The sequence below is a fragment of the Triticum urartu genome, chromosome 7A, assembly GCF_056163025.1.
Source record: "Triticum urartu cultivar PI428250 chromosome 7A, HENAU_Tu73, whole genome shotgun sequence".
Classification (NCBI taxonomy): Eukaryota; Viridiplantae; Streptophyta; class Magnoliopsida; order Poales; family Poaceae; genus Triticum; species Triticum urartu.
In genome coordinates this window covers 484,202,671-484,219,500 of record NC_141879.1, presented here as the reverse complement: position 1 = coordinate 484,219,500, position 16,830 = coordinate 484,202,671, and the positions used below count along the sequence as shown (strand labels likewise).

Genomic DNA, 16,830 nt, shown 5'->3' with positions numbered 1-16,830 from the left:
AACTTGATCAAGGAGGAGAGCTACATATGTTTTATATTGTTTTACCTAAGAGAGAGTAGCAGGAGTGATTAGCTAGAAATGAGTTTGAGGATGATGATGTGCTACACTATTACTATGATGATAAAATAGCTAGTGTTGGTGGTAATGACTGATGATTATTATTAGCTAGTGTTAGTGGTGATTAAATAAATATTGTTGGTGCTAATGATTATGATGATGATTAAATAGCTTGTGCTGGTGGATTAGATTCAAGTGGAGGCAACATGTGGTGCACATCGAAAGTACTACTAGTCCAAACTAGATCAAGTTTGGATTAGTAGTATACTTGTGACATGCACCACATATTGCCTCCACTTGAACCTAATCCACCTTCATTTGACACACTGTTATGGTCATAATGATGTAAACCTCATAACTGGTATTGTACCGATATTTGTACGATGGCGCATAAATACACTAAAAATAAAAAAATAAAAAAACAATACTAGTAGCGATGGAAAGAAAACACGCTGCCAGTAGTTACATTAGCAGCAGCGTGGGAGTGAACAAGCGCTGCAGCTATTTGTCCTAGCAGTAGCGCGTGCGGCACGCGTTACTGCTAAGCAATAGCTGTAGCGCCTTATTAGTAGCGCGCCTACCCGCGCTACTAGTGAGCACAAAACCAGCGCTACTGCTAGGGTTTTCCCTAGTAGTGCGACCTCGTCGCCCTCGCCATCGGCGCCGCCTCCCCGTCTTCGACCTCCTCCCCATCGGATGTCCCCGTTCCTCGACGCCCCCCTGCTCACCAACGCCGGTGAGGACCCCAGTCGTCCTCTCCTTCCCCCGTCCACGCTCGTCCACACCCGTGCATGCCCCGCGCCCTGCTCCGTGTCTGAGTGCGCCTCGCCTTCGCCGCGAGCTCGCTTAGTCGCTTCCGTCGCGTCCGGCCTCACTCGCTGCCTCGTGTGTCTCTGCTGCTGCCGCCGTGCTACTGCGATTGCCGCAGCCGCATCGTACGCCTCGCACCGGCCACACCTCTGTTCGCCCAAGCTTCCCGCCCCACGCGCGCGTAGGCTCCAGCCGCGCCCGCTGCTGGCCCCCTCTCACCGTCCTGCTGCTCCCTGTCGTGCGCAGCTCGCCGTCCCGCACTCCACCGCGAGGCCGCGCCTCCTCCCCTTCCTGCTGCTGTGGCCGCCTGCTCCCGCGACCGGCGCTGCTTCCGCCGTCGGCGGCCACCGAGGCCCCGCGACGCCGGCCACCGAGTCCCCAGGAGCGCTCGTCCTCGCCTCTCGTGGCCTGGGGTGTGAGCAACCGCACCCGTGCGCCCAAACCCGTTAGGGCCCCTGGCCCAATGACAGCCGGGGCCCACCCCAGAATGTATTAAAAAATGAAATAAAATAATAATAAATTAATTAATTAATTAAGTTAAATAAAATTGATTAATTAAATTAATTAGTTAACTAAACTAATTAAACTTGTTTAGTTAGTCTTAGATAATGACAGCGGGACCCACATGTTAGGTTGACCAGGTTAACTGCCGACGTCATGATGACATCAACAAGCACTATTCTGGATAATCTTGATTTAAATAATTAAATAAATTCTAAAAATGATTTAAATCTTTTAAAATTAATATAAAATAAACCATAGCTCGGATGGAAAAACTTTGTACATGAAAGTTGCTCAGAACGACGAGACGAATCCAGATCCACAGCCCGTTAGTCCGCCACGCATCCCTAGCATAGCGAACACACAACTTTCCCCCTCCGGTTCATCTGTACGAAAACACGAAACACCAGGGATCTTTTCCCGGATGTTTCCCCCCTTCACCGATACCACCTCATACCGCGTTAGGGCACCCCTAGCACCGCTACTTGTCATGTCATGCATCGTTATGCATCTGTTTGCATTGTATTCATTATTTATTCCCCCTCTTCTCTCCGGTAGACTACGAGGCTGACGCTGCTGCTGGTGCCCCGATCGACTACGCTGTTGACGCCCCCTCTTTCTTGCCAGAGTAACCAGGCAAGCCCCCCCTGGATCACCAGATATCACCTACTCTTCTCTATACGGCTTGCATTAGAGTAGTGTAGCATGTTACTGCTTTTCGTTAATCCTATTCTGTTGCATAGCTTGTCATTGTTGCTATAGTTGTTGATACCTTACCTGCAATCCTAAATGCTTAGTATAGGATGCTAGTTTATCATCAGTGGCCCTACATTCTTGTCTGTCTGCCATGCTATACTATCAGGCCGTGATCACTAGGGAGGTGATCACGGGTATATACTTATATAAATGATATATGATACAGGTGGTGACTAAAGTCGGGTCGGCTCGTTGAGTACCCGCAAGTGATTCTGTTGCGAGGGCTGAAGGGGCAGGTGGCTCCATCCAGGTAGTGGTGGGCCTGAGTTCCTGACGGCCCCCGACTGTTACTTTGAGGCGGAGCGACAGGGCTGGTTGAGACCACCTAGGAGAGAGGTGGGCCTGGCCCTGGTCGGCGTCCGTGGTTATTTCAAAATAACACGCTTAACGAGATCTTGGTATTTGATCTGAGTCTGGCCATTGGCCTATACGCACTAACCAACTACGCGGGAACAGTTATGGGCACTCGACGTCGTGGTATCAGCCGAAGCCTTCGTGATGTCAGCGACTGAGCGGCGTGCGCCGGGTTGGACCGCATAACACAACTTCCTTTGTAATGGAGGTTGCTAGGTATGCTCTCCGACCGCCCTCGCAACTTGCAGGTGTGCAATGGGCGATGGGCCCAGACCCCTGCGCCATAGGATTTAGACCGGCGTGCTGACCTCTCTGTTGTGCCTAGGTAGGGTTGCGACGTGTTGATCTTCCGAGGCCGGGCATGACCCAGAAAAGTGTGTCCGGACAAAGGGGGTCGAGCGTGTTGGGAAATGTGGTGCACCCCTGCAGGGAAGTTAATCTATTCGAATAGCCGTGATCTTCGGTAACAGGACGACTTGGAGTTGTACCTTGACCTTATAACAACTAGAACTGGATACTTAATAAAACACACCCTTCCAAGTGAGAGATACAACTCGGTGATCGCTCTCTAACAGGGCGACGAGGGGAGGATCACCGGGTAGGATTATGCTATGCGATGTTACTTGGTGAACTTACCTTCTACTCTCTTCTGCTGCAAGATGGAGATGGCCAGAAGCATAGTCTTCGATAGGACTAGCTATCCCCCTCTTATTCCGGCATTCTATAGTTCAGTCCACATATACTTCCCTTATTCCATTTGATATCAATGCATACATATGTAGTGTAGCTCCTTGCTTGCGAGTACTTTGGATGAGTACTCACGGTTGCTTTGCTCCCCCTTTCCCCCTTTCTATACCTGATTGTTGCGACCAGACGATGGAGCCCAGGAGCCAGACGCCACCGTCGACAACGACTCCTACTACACTGGAGGTGCCTACTACTATGTGCAGCCCGCTGACGACAACCAGGAGTAGTTTAGGAGGATCCCAGGCAGGAGGCCTGCGCCTCTTTCGATCTGTATCCCAGTTTGTGCTAGCCTTCTTAAGGCAAACGTGTTTAACTTATGTTCGTACTAAGATATTGTTGCTTCCGCTGACTCGTCTATGATCGAGCTCTTGTATTCGAGCCCTCGAGGCCCCTGGCTTGTAATATGATGCTTGTATGACTTATTTTATTTGTAGAGTTGTGTTGTGATATCTTCCTGTGAGTCCCTGATCTTGATCGTACACGTTTGCGTGTATGATTAGTGTACGGTCAAATCGGGGGCGTCACATTACCCACTGGAGATGAGGTACGATGGGAGTTGCTTAGAAACAAGTGTCCCAACTCGAAAACCATATTCCATGTGACTGTCAATCAGTGAATTCGCATTTCTTGGAAGATTCAAAAATGTTTTTCTTCTGCAGAGGTGTTTTCATGATGCTTGGCTGGGGTTTGCGCACATAGCTTGGAATATCCGTGCCTTTACAACACTGTTCATGGACAGAAGTTATCGTTTCTTCACTGTTGGAATAAGTCCTGTTGAACAAAGGATCCAATAGGCTCTCACGGGTGATAAGTGGACGGACTGTTGCCCGTAGTTAATAAGTTGATGTCGGTCAACCTCACATAGGAACCAGATGGCTTTCGCTAGAGGCTTCACAATTTAAACCTATGTATTCTGACCTCATCCAAAAAAATCTTGCAGACCAAAAGTCATATTGAAAACTAAAATTTGTATCTTATACTTGGATATGACATCAATCCCAACTAAGGACAACCTCTAAAAGAATAGATGGTAAGGTTGCACAAAATGTTGTTTTTATGTTGACGAGGAATCACTTCATCATCTGTTCCCAAATTATCTGCTTGTTAAGCTTTTATGGTGTATTGTCCATATTGATTTTAGCCTCCCACCATCCAAGCATAGTATGAATCAGTTTGGAAAATCATAGGTGGGGGATTCATCCTAAGCTAATGCCTCAGAATCCGCATGGGAGTTTGTTCTTTATTATGGACTATCTATAAGTGCTTGAATGACTATGTATTTAGCATTATGAAAGTTTCAAATTTTTGTAAGACATCTACAAATTTATCTGTTGGATACTTGCATGTTTTTTTTCTGAACATGGAGGAGGATTGCTCGTCCATGATCTTTGTGTGTAACCTATGGGAGACGGTTGCTTGAGTCTTATTCGTATGATTTGGGTGGTGGCTTGGTAATAGGATACATGATCTACGAGGCTTCTTATCTCTTGCTTTTTCGGTTGTTTTTAACTTTTGGCTTGCCGTTGTGACACTATACTAGAAGGGTTGGGTGCGTTTTGTTGCGTTGTTTGTCTCGTTGGGTTTTCATAATTTTTTACTCCTTCTGTTTCAAAATATAAGGCATATTTTCTTGAAAGTCAAACCACTTTAAGTTTGACAAAATTTGTAGAAAAATATATCAATATTCTTAATATTAAATTGGTATCATTAGATTCACCGGGAAATGAGTGTTCATATTCTATTTAATTAATATTGTGGATGTCAATTTTTTTTACCTTGAACTTGATAAACGTTAAGGAAATTTGTTTTTTCAAAAAACTAATGCTCCCTATAGTTTGGAACTGAGGGAGTATTTGGTTTTGCAAGTGGTGGAGATGATGGAGTGTGTTTGCCTTTTTATTTATATAATGTGGTGTTTTGCTGGAGTGGGGGATTGCAGCACGCGAGCTCCACTGCTCTTGATATTTAAACATTTTGAAATTTTTATTTTTTAAGTTTCAAAAAATGTGAATTTTTTCGCGGGGATAGATATACACATTCCGAATACCCATGGCAAGTTTCGGTACAAATCTCATCTTTTTGGGCTATAGAAAAAAACAAATTTCTGACACTATATAGGAGAAAAGGTGTGCCATTTTCTGTCAGAAATTTCTCTTTTTTGTATTTCCCAAAATACAAAGTATTGCTTTTTCAGCTTTTTACCAGGCCTTAGGAATGTGCGTATGTATTCAGTATTTGATATAAGATTTTTTTAAGCAACGAAACTGTGTTTTTCAAAAATTTCAAATACCAGGAGCCTTGGAGCCCGGTAGCTCCAGTCACTTTTCATGTTTTGGTGGGCCTTTCGTGATGTGATTCTGTGTTATCTGCTAGTCCACCCATACTTATGTGAGGATATTTTCTGCGTTGATGTGTGCATGTACTATATCGGTGCTAGAATATTGCACGTTGACGCTTCTTTTTTTTAGGTAGTGAGAGGGTGCGCGGGGTTGATAAGTTTTTATATGCCGGTTGCTTCCGGTTGGTTTGAAAAATCTTTGATCCGGTCAAAATCATGAACCAAATTCAAAATTAAATACCTCAATGAAATGAAAAGTATCCAAAATTAAGGAGCATAGTGAGTTAAAAGCCCTGAATGAGTGTGCTCCTTGAAAAATTGTTGAACCTGTCAAAATCAGATGGCCCAATTCTAAAGTGAAGACCTCAGGTGATTGTGAGGCCTTCAAAATTGGGGAGGATAGTGTATTTATAGATGTACCGCACTTTGGCATGTTTGGATCCTGTAAATGCACAATAGTTAGTGAGGCTAGTGTCTATGAATTGAATTATTGATTTGTCCTGGCAGATAAAGAAATGGATCCGCCACATTTAAATTTGGAGCCAAAGATGTCTCTGCATCCAATCAACATATCCCTCTTTACGAAAGAAGAAAGATGAACATGACTGATATAATCTCGTTTAGTACTTCGTTTTCATGAGTCGGAAAATGATAACATCGATCATTGGATATTTTGGGAGATGTACGTGTCATGGAGCAGCCGTAGATTCCTGCGAACAAATGAGTATGGCTAGTCGGCATGAGAGGGGACCAAATTATGAGAACGGCATGTTAGTTATTCGAGAATAATTAATTTGAGTCATTAATTTAATACGAAGTCCTAGTTTGAATAGCTTGAATTTTTTTTCAAAAATTTCGAGTTGCACAGTACACTGCATGAAACGGAAAACATGTACATATTAATTGCGGATCTGTAAAATTTCGTTCAAACAATTTTGGGAAGCCCCATTAGAAAAAGGGAATTGAAAACTAGCCCATTAAACGATTTTGGGAAGGTTTTGCGGACGGTTTGAACTGGTTTTAGAACCTTTCATGCGTTTTTTCCTTTTCTATCTGGTTTTTCTTCAGTTCCTTTTTCCCCTTTTTGTTTTTATTTTATGTATTTTATATCGGTTTTCTCTGTTTTTCTTACTTTCTTCTTTTTATTTTTATTTTTCATTTTAAAACCTTTTTCCAAATATACATATGCTCTTTTGAGTATAAGTTATACAATTTTTGTATGTACGTGAAACATTTATTTGATACATGTTCAAAATTTTCAAATACATGACGAAAAATCTTTCAAATACATGTCTGAACATTTTATAATACGTGTTAAACAATTTTCAAATGCATACTGAACATATCTGTGAATGCTATGAAATATGTGTTTAATTACATGGACATATTTTACATGGTATTAAAATTTTTAAAAATCAAAATGCATATTTTTTTAAAATGTGCTGAACATTTTTTGAGTAGTACAAAACATTTTATTTAATTGTATAAATTATATCTTTTATGTCATGACCATTTTGTAATTCTACAAACTTTTTTTATAAATTACATCAACATTTGTTTCATTGAATTAACATTTTATGAAAATGTCACAAATATATTTATGAAACAATTTGTAAATATGATAAACATTGTGTTTTTGAGGGCTATCGATACTTTATAAAAGTTGTGTACACATTTGTTTCACCACATGAACATTTTTTATACATGCAATGAAAGTCTTTTGAAATTTAATATATTTTTACCATTAGAGAAATATGAATAAATGTAATATCCACACTACTTAAAAATAATAATATCATTCACTTACCCGTGAGGCAGAGTGCTTCGTCCATCTTTACGTATGTTTCCTCGCTCCTCTTTTTGTTTTGATTTTTTTCCTTCACCCTTTTGTTCTTTCATCGATTCTTCTTGCAGACGTCTTAACTACTCCGCCTTTTATGGACTTACCTATTAAAATTGTTTTTTTGGGTAAGCCAATAGGTCATTACCAATTTTTTTAACAAATGGTGGATTTTATTGACTGAAATGAAGCATCAAGCGGATACAAACATAATGAGCATACATTCGGTCTCTGCATAGCTAGGATGCACATAGCAAACACCAACACACACATGCAAATTAAAAAACCTTGACAAATAGCAAAGTCATATAAGATCAAAGCTATGCCTAAGCAGGGAAGAAAAGAAAAAAATGCCCCAAATGATCAAATATGCTATTGACAAATTACAACAATGGCCATATCCACACCAACCATCTTTTGACACCACAAGGATAACGAAGTTTTTTAACAGCAACGCCTTCAGGAAGGGAGCGACGTTCAAGCGTCGCCGTCCACTGGATCCAACCAACATACGCCAGATGCTATGTTTTCACCCTGAAGAACTTTCGAGAAAATCTGAGCAATGCATTCAGTAAGGTAATGATCAAAAACATCGCCATGCATAACCAACTTGGGTCTAACCTAGGTTTTCACCCCGTAGCTCAAGACCGGGTACTCGAGTAGTACTACCAGATCAAAGTTAATCATGTGTTGTCGCCAACACTTTTCCGCGATGCCGGCAACTACATGCGATGGGCTAAACAACCGGTCTGACGCCACTGCACGACCTAACCATTTGCGTCAAGCCGTCGTTCATAGATTCCACTGGCTAAGGTAACCACTGGGTATGGAGGAAGGAACACTCACGAAGACCTTTGCTGGCAACCACAATCCACAGCGAGGACGCCGCCACAGGCTGAAGTGGCAGCACAGACGAACACCGATGATGAAGCACGCCACCGCACACTGTCACCCCGCTGGAGAGAGCCCTGTCCAGGCCCATCAGTCTAGAAGCCAACATTCCCGGATATGGAGCACGAGAAGCAAATTTGATCAGTGGTCAAGAACCAAAAGTGTTGTGCCCGCTTGCCGCAGCACCAACAGCCTCGGGCCTACCATTTATCGTCGGCATCTGCAGCGACGCCACCTGAGTAAATTGAGCCAGATGACGCCATCTCGATGGGAATGACCCGCAACCCCACTAGCCACGGATCCGCAACGAAGATTGCCGTCACCCATCACCAGAGTGCAAGCTCCGTGGACATCAATGAGTCTGGGACGGCGAGGAGAGGAGGAGGTGAGACACACTGAGCAGAGGAGGCATCACCCACGCCCACCGGAGCGCGGCAGAAAAGGACACCGCCGGCATCATCAGCCACGCGGCCTTTGACACCCGCATCCTCCGACGACGACGTAGGGGAGGGATGGATAGGAGGAGGCGGCGCTTGGTTGTATGGTTGCCCCCGAGCCGCCAAGGTGAGGCTACACGGGAACAGTTTCAAGTTATTACCAAATAAGTGAATTTTATTTAGGTAGATAAATCATGGGCGAGCGTTTATAAATATTTATTTATACAATCACATAAATATGGACAGGTAATCACATGCTAATATATTATAATATTTACATCATGTTGCAATGCATAGACAATTATCTAAGACAAAAATATCAAAAGGAAAAAATAGTCAAAAAAACTCGTGAGAAAAACCAGACTAAAAACTAGTACAATGGAACGAACGAAACAGAAAATCAAATAAGCGCGACGAAGCTTCTACTCCCTCCGTTCGGAAATACTTGTCTTAAAAATGGTTGAAAATGAATATATCTATAACTAAAATAAATCTAGATACAATTATTTCTAGGACAAATATTTCCGAACTGAGGGAGTATTTCCTGGACCAGCCCAGTAGCCGTCCGTTCTAGAGGACGCTTGCTTGCTTCTGGCTGGTTAGAATTGATGGTATGGGCGACGCATAGCCCTGGCTGTGGTTTTTATATACCACTTCTAACTAGCGAGAAGCAAGCAAGCCGTCCGTTTTTATAATTCCACTTAGCTATTATCGCTAGCTGCACGCTCGACCTTGTTCAGTCGATGGGTTCGGTATGGTTTTTTCGTTTTCCTTCTTTTCTTCTCTTATGATTCGTTTTTCTTTGTTTTTTCAATGGTTTATTAGTTTTTCCTTTTTTTATACTTTGGTTTCCTTTATTTTTATTTTTTTTGTTTCTTTGCTTTTGCTTTTGTTCTTTTTGTCACTTTCATTGCTTATATTTTTAATACATAATCTATTTTTTAGACATGTTATAAATTTTTCATATATATTGAAACCATTTGTTTTATACCCATTTAACATTTTTCAAACACATGCTTAACATTTTTTACAAAAATATGTATTGAATATTTTTTTTTCCAAATATGTGTATTTTTAAAATGCATGTTGAAACATTTCTGAATGATAAAATCATTTTTGAACTATGCAGCATTTTTGTACATATAGAAACATTTTTTGAAAATGTCACGAACACATTTTTGAAACTTGTGAAGATTTTATGCTTGTATAAAAAATTCTTAAATGTCACATAGATTTATTTTGAAATGTGCAAAATTTTATAATTGTCATAAACATTCATATAATTTTCATATACTCTCTTCATCTGAAATTACTTGTCGAAGAAATAGATGTATCTAGACGTATTTTAGTTCTAAATATATTCATTTATGTGACAAATAATTTCGGATAAAAGTTAGTATAATTTCATAATTGTATAGCCACCCTGAGGTTGTTGACCTCATCCGCGCGTCCATAGACCGTGTGTCCATTTGCCGCCTCATCACGAATCACCGCTTTCTCTGCCATTTCCGCACTCGCCACCCGCCACCTCTATTAGGCATTGTTTCCCATCCCCATTCGACGTGGGGCTGGTCGCCGCTGCATCTAGCCCAGCCGCTGTCGCCGCGAGCGCCTTCTCCAAGCTTGACTTTGTCGTATTCTCGTGCACCTACCTCCCGAATGCCGCGCGCTGGCGTAGGCGCGACTTGTGGAACGACCATGTCCTCCTTGTTGGCGTCCCAGAAGGGATCAAATTCAACTGGAGCGTCTTTTTTAGGGACCTGGCTGTCTGTGACCCCGTGTCCCGGTGCTCATCCTGCTACCTCACATCCCGACGACCTAGCCGCCTTAGTACAGCACCAGACATGCTGCGTTTCAAGCCCTCCCTTGCTACTTCGGTCGCCAAGGATGAGGACGACATGTCTTCCAGAGTTATTTACTTGGCACGGTGCACACCAAGTTTGAACTCCTCATCTTCTGTTTAGGTGTTGGATAGGGGAACGCTGGTACACATGACAATTGAATATGTTTGCTTACGAGATCTGAAAACCTGGCTCTAGGCAACCTGCAAGACTTGTACTGGTGGCCGCGAAAGCGCCACTATGCACAAAGGTATTTCTGTTGGGCATTTTATGCAAAGGAATTCATGGATTCGGTGAGCAAGTTGCTCATGCTCGACACACGAAGCATGGGTTTCTCAGTTGTCGACCTCCTGCCTGGGAGGCTGGGACCAGTGAAATATGGGTGTCATTCTGGAGGCTGGAAATGGAAGGATTGACATGTTTGTTAATGAGTATTTGACCCCTGAACTCAGGTATTATGTGTTGCAAACTGATGGAGTTGGTGCAAACCAGTGGCTGCACGAGGCAACATTCAATTTACTCGTAAATGATCGTTATAAGCTCGTGGGCGTAGAAACATTTTTTTGAACGACCATGTCCTCATTGTCGGCATTCTAGAGGGGATCAAATTCAACTGGAGCCTCTTTGTCAGGGACCTAGCTGTCTGTGACCCCGTGTCCAGGTTCTCATCCTGCTACCTCCCATCCCCGACGACATAGCCACCTTAGTACAATACCAGACATGCTGCGTTTCAAGCCCTACCTTGCTACTCCGGTCGCCGAGGATGAGGATGATATGTCTTCCAGAGTTATTTACTTGGCATGGTGCACACCAAGCTTGAACTCCTCATATTCTCTTTAGGTGTTGGATAGCGGAACGCTGGTACACATGACAATTGAATTTATTTGCTTATAGGATCTGAAAACCCGGCTCTAGGCAACCTGCCAGACTTGTACTGGTGGCCGTGAAAGCGCCACACTATGCACAAAGATATTTCTGTTGGGCATTTTATGCAAAGGAATCCACGGATTCGGTGAGCAAGTTGCTCATGCTCGACACAAAAAGCATGGGTTTCTCAGCTGTCGACCTCCTGCATGGGAGGCTGGGATCAGTGAAACATGGGTGTCATTCGGGAGGCGGGGAATGGAAGGATTGGCATGTTTGTTAATGAGTATTTGACGCCTGAACTCAGGTATTATGTGTTGCAAAATGATGGAGTTGGTGCAAACCAGTGGCTGCCAGAGGCAACGTTCAGTTTACTCGTAAATGATCGTTATATGCTTGTGGGCGTAGAAACATTTTTTTGAACGAACATGTCCTCCTTGTCGGCGTCCCAGAGGGGATCAAATTCAACCGGAGCGTCTTTGTCAGGGACCTGACTGTATGTGATCCCGTGTCCAGGTGCTCATTCTGCTACCTCCCATCCCCGGCGACTTAGCCGCCTTAGTACAACACCAGACATGCTGCGTTTCAAGCCCTACCTTGCTACTCCGGTCGCCGAGGATGAGGATAACTTGTCTTCCAGAGTTATTTACTTGGCACAGTGCACACCAAGCTTGAACTCCTCATCTTCTCTTTAGGTGCTAGATAGAGGAACGCTGGTACACATGACAATTGAATCTGTTTGCTTACAGGATCTGAAAACCAGGCTCTAGGCAACCTGCCAGACTTGTACTGGTGGCCGCGAAAGCGCCACTATGCACAAAGATATTTTTGTTGGGCATTTTATGCAAAAGAATCCACGCATCCGGTAAGCAAGTTGCTTATGCTCGACACATGGAGCATGGGTTTCTCTACTGTCGACTTCGTGCCTGGGACCAGTGAAACATGGGTGTCATTCTAGAGGCAGGGAATGGAACAATTGACATGTTTGTTAATGAGTATTTGACTCCTGAACTCAGGTATTATGTGTTGCAAAATGATGGAGTTGGTGCAAACCAGTTGCTGCCAGAGCAATGTTGAATTTACTCGTAAATGATCGTCATATGCTTGTGGGCGTAGACACAATTTTTTTTGAACTATACAACATTTTTGTACGTTATAGAAACATTTTTTGAAAAGGTCACGAACAAATTTTTGAAACTTGTGAAGATTTTTGAAACTGGCTTTTCGTTTTCCTTCTTTTCTTCTCTTATGATTCGGGTTTCTTTGTTTTTTCAATGTTTTCTTAGTTTCTCCTTTCTTATACTTTGGTTTTCTAGGTTTTTTTGTTTCTTTGATTTTGTATTTGTTCCTTTTGTCACTTTTCATTGGTTTTATTTTCAATACATATCTATTTTTTATACATGTTGTACATTTTTCATATATATTGAAACCATTTGTTTTATACCCATTTAACATTTTTCAAATACATGCTTAACCTTTTTTACAAAACATGTTTTCAAATATGTGAATTTTTTAAAGGCATGTTGAAACATTTCTGAATGATAAGATCATTTTTCAACTATGCAACATTTTTGTACATATAGAAAGATTTTTTGAAAATGTCACGAACACATTTTTGAAACATGTGAATATTTTCTTTAATGTAGTGTACATTCTTATGAATTACAAAGACAACTTTTTACACTTGTATAAAAAAATTCTTAAATGTCACATACATTTCTTTTGAAATGTGCAAAATTTTATAATTATCATAAACATATAATTCTCATATTCTCTCTTTGTGTGGAATTTACTTGTTGGAGAAATAGATGTATCTGGACTTATTTTAGTTTTAAATATATCCATTTTTGTGACAAGTAATTTTGGACAGAGCGAGTATAATTTCATAATTGTATAGCCACCTTGAGATTGTTGACCTCATCCGCGCGTCCATGGACCGCGTGCCCATTTGCCGCCTTGTCACGAATCACCGCTTTCTCCGCCATTTCCGCAGTCGCCACCCGCCACCTCTACTAGGCATCGTTTCTCATCCTCGGTCGAGGTGGGACCGGTCACCGCTGCATCTAGCCCAGTCGTCGCCGCCGCGAGCGCCTTCTCTAGGTTTGACTTTGTCGTATTCTCGTGCACCCACCTCCGCAGCGTCGTGCGCTGGTGTTGGCGTGACTTGTGGAACGACCATGTCCTCCTTGTCGGCGTCCCAGAGGGGATCAAATTGAACTGAAGCGTCTTTGTGAGGGACCTGGTTGTCCGTGACCACGTGTCCTGGTGCTCATCCTGCTACCTCCCATCCCCGATGACCTAGCCGCCTTAGTACAGCACCAGACATGCTGCGTTTCAAGCCCTTCCCTGCTCCTCCGATCGCCGAGCATGAGGACGACACGTCTTCTAGAGTTATTTACTTGGCGCAGTGCACACCAAGCTTGTACTCCTCATTTTCTCTTCAGGTGTTGGAGAGTGGAACACTGGTACACATGACAATTGGATATGTTTGCTTACAGGATCCAATAACCCGGCTCTAGGCAACCTGCCAGACTTGTACTGGTGGCCGCGAAAACGCCACTATGCATATTAATATTTCTGTTGGGCATTTTATGCGAAGGAATCCACTCAGATTTTATGTGTTGCAAAATGATGGAGTTGGTGCAAACCAGTGGCTGTCAGAGGCAACTTTCAGTTTACTCATACATGATCGCTATATGCTGGTGGGCCTAGAAACATTCTTTTTGTACTATGCAACATTGTTGTACGTTATAGAAACATTTTTTGAAAAGGTCACGAACAGATTTTCGAAACTTGTAAAGATTCTATTAAATGTAATGTACATTTTTTATGAATTACACAATCAATTTTACATTTATATAGTCATTTTCTTAAATGTCACATACACTTCTCTTGAAATGTGTGGAATTCTATAATTGTTATAAACATTTTTTGTATATATGATTAACATTTCCATATAAATGATTGCATTTTCTACTTTTTACATTCACATTTATAAAAAAATATAAACAGAAACATTTTTCTATACATGTTTTACAATTTTTTAAATGCAAGATTAACATTTATCAAAATTTATGTAAAGATATATGGGTTTTTATCACTTATGCCATCGGTTGTGTCCCACTACTCAGTTTTGCCACTAGGAATTTCAACTGCTCAAAAATGCCATCGCTTCGTTAGACACATGCTCAAAAATGCCACTGGGCATCATTATTGTGATCTCAAATCTCTTTTTCCATGTCATAATGACATAAATATCTATGGATCAACATGTCAGCTCTCCCTTTATCTCACTACAATAAAGTGTGGGGTCCACTTGATCCCAACGGCATTCTTATTTTCCTGTAGAATTATTCGTTTGGTTATTCCTGATAAGTGGGGCCACACTTATCATTGTGAGATAAAGAGAACTGACATGTGGGTCCAGGTTTATTTTTTTTTCATATAACATGGTCAACGGGTTTGATGTGAAAATAACAACGTCTAATGGCATTTTTTAGCAAACATCTAACGAAATAATGGCATTTTTGAGATATCTAATGACATTTTTGAGCAAGCATCTCACGGTTCGATGGCATTTTTGAGTATGTGTAATTTTTAATGGCAAAACTGAGTAGTGAGACGCAACTAGTGGCATAACTGATAAAAACCCATATATAGATCAGCACGTCACGGCACCTGGTTACTGGGGCGGCCTAGTTTCGGCTCCCTGCAGGCGAGCCATTCCTTGGCGTCGCATCAGGCGGCACATAGCCACGCCTTGTTAACACAGGCCGAAGCCCATCACGTACGGAACTAGCTACGCTGGGCTCCGAAACAGTACAAATAAGAGTGTTTAGATCACTATTAGTTAGGGATAGCATCTGCAGGGTTTGGATATGAGTTAAGCCATCTCATACCCTTACTCATTCTCTATAAACTTACCTATCACTCTTACCCATACCCGTCAATGGATATACTTTTTTCCCATACCCATTACCCAACAGGGTAGATGGGTATCTGTGGGTAAAATTACCCATGTTTGCAAAATATCATTTTGAACAACTCATTGTCATAAAAAACAACATATAATTATAATCTATAAACAACAATAGATTATAATAACAACACACATTTTAAACAGCAACACATCATAAACAACAATATATTTAATAAACAACATCACTTTCCCGTAAACAACAACACATCAAAACATCAGCATATTGTCATATATTTTGAGTTCACAAATTCATGACAAAGTGAAGAGATAATTTCGAGTTCATACAAATTTTATATGGGTACATGGGTACGTGGGTATGGGTTATATGATCCCATACCCGTACCCGCTCTACCCGATGGGTTTAACATTTCCCTATTTATATACCCATAGAGATTTTTTTGTCCCATACCCTTACCGGTTTTTACCCGCAGGGTACGTAGGTAATGGGTACCCATTGCCATCCCTACTATTAGTGATCTAAACGCTCTTATATTTCTTTACATAGGGAGTAAGAGGTATTCTGTTTGTTCCTTTTGTCGATGGGTTTCTGTTGTCTTTTTTATTTTCTGTTTTTTTTATTTTACTTCTTTTCTCATTATGTGGTTTTTTCAAAAATAGTATCAAAATTCTCTAAAATGCGTGATTTCTTTTTAAAATTTCTTGAACATTTGTAAAGAATTGGGTGTTTACCAAATTCATGAACATTTTTAATAATCATGAAATTTGAAAGGTTCATGGACATTTTTTGTAAATATAAAAAATTTGAATAATGTTTTAATATATTGAAAGAAGGGTTTTTATCATTTATGCCACTAGTTGTGTCTCACTACTCAGTTTTGCCACTAGGAATTTCAACTCCTCAAAAGTGCCATCTGTCCGTTAGGCGCTTGCTGAAAAATGCCACTAGACACCATTACTGTCAGCTCAAAGCCCGTTTATAATGTTATAATGACCAGAATACCAATGGACCAACATGTCAGCTCTCCCTCTATCTCACTACGATAAAGTGTGGGTCCCACTTGATCCCAACAATGTTTTATTTTCCTTTAGAATCGTTTGCTTGCTTACTCTTAATAAGTGGGGCTCACACTTATCATTATGAGATAGAGAAAGCTGACATGTGGGTCTAGGGGTATTTTGGTCATATAACATGGTCAACGGGGTTGACCTGACAATAAAGGTGCTCTACAGGTGTCTCTGATGGTGCTTGTTGAGTTGGCATAGATCGAGATTAGGATTTGTCACTCCGATTGTCGGAGAGGCATCTCTGGGCCCTCTCGGTAATGCACATCACTATAAGTTTTGCAAGCATTGTGACTAATGAGTTAGTTGTGGGATGATGCATTACGGAACGAGTAAAGAGACTTGCCAGTAACGAGATTGAACTAGGTATTGAGATACCGACAATCGAATCT

General features: G+C 41.7%; 1 pseudogene; it reads left to right on the top strand.

Moving 5' to 3' along the window:
* Positions 1–753: 753 nt before the first annotated feature.
* On the top strand, positions 754–11,139 carry LOC147960068 (uncharacterized; annotated as a pseudogene).
* Positions 11,140–16,830: the final 5,691 nt, after the last annotated feature.